The 759-nt window shown below is 29.8% G+C and overlaps 1 protein-coding gene across 3 annotated transcripts in view; it reads left to right on the top strand.

Moving 5' to 3' along the window:
• Window positions 1-759, top strand: part of LOC119587779 (probable malonyl-CoA-acyl carrier protein transacylase, mitochondrial) — a 9,964-nt gene that overhangs the window by 5,624 nt on the left and 3,581 nt on the right. The window lies entirely within an intron of this gene.

Genomic DNA, 759 nt, shown 5'->3' with positions numbered 1-759 from the left:
CCAATAAAGATTAATTGTTGATTTAAATTCATATACTAAGGAAACTATTTGGTATAGTGTTTGTTTCACACAGCTACAAGGTACTTACAAAACACACAATTAGTAGACCATAGTAGGCAGAATGGCTGATAACGTTTACATCAAATTATTACTTACTTACTTTTTTATTGAATATATAAGAGACATCAGCAGAGAACTTCTTTCTTGTAATCATATTGGCAGAATCATACCCAAATCCACTGAAAATTTTGCTGTGATATGATGAAAGGTCAAAAATTTTATTTCTCTTATATAGTAGTTTAATGTTAAGTAATTGCAGCAATATCCACCCTCCAATCTAGAACATGGACTGGTTCTTTATTTGGAGATGTATTGCCAGCATTCACAGGCTTTCTCTTGCCATAATATATATGATTGAGGTTTATTAGGCTTTAGTTGGAACAGAGATAGGAGTGGAGGCTGCATTCATGAGCATGAGACCAGTATATGGTTTTAATATATTAATACTTTACATGCTTATGTTATTGATTTCATATGGTTCAACTGATATTTATAACTAATTATACTTAAGCTGTTCATTTATAATATACTGGTATACGATCTTCTTTTTCTTCTTCTTATGTTTCTATTTCTTCTATTTGTATATCTACTTTTTCTACCTCTTCTATTTCTACTTTTTCACTTTCTTGTTTGATAAAGTAAGAATGGTTATGTTAAACTAGTTAGTCATAATATCTTTGGATGGGTGGTTAATTTAAA

The sequence above is a fragment of the Penaeus monodon genome, chromosome 23 (assembly GCF_015228065.2).
Source record: "Penaeus monodon isolate SGIC_2016 chromosome 23, NSTDA_Pmon_1, whole genome shotgun sequence".
In the NCBI taxonomy this organism is placed as follows: domain Eukaryota; kingdom Metazoa; phylum Arthropoda; class Malacostraca; order Decapoda; family Penaeidae; genus Penaeus; species Penaeus monodon.
The sequence above is the reverse complement of the archived record's forward strand: the minus strand, read 5'-3'. Positions and strand labels throughout refer to the sequence as shown.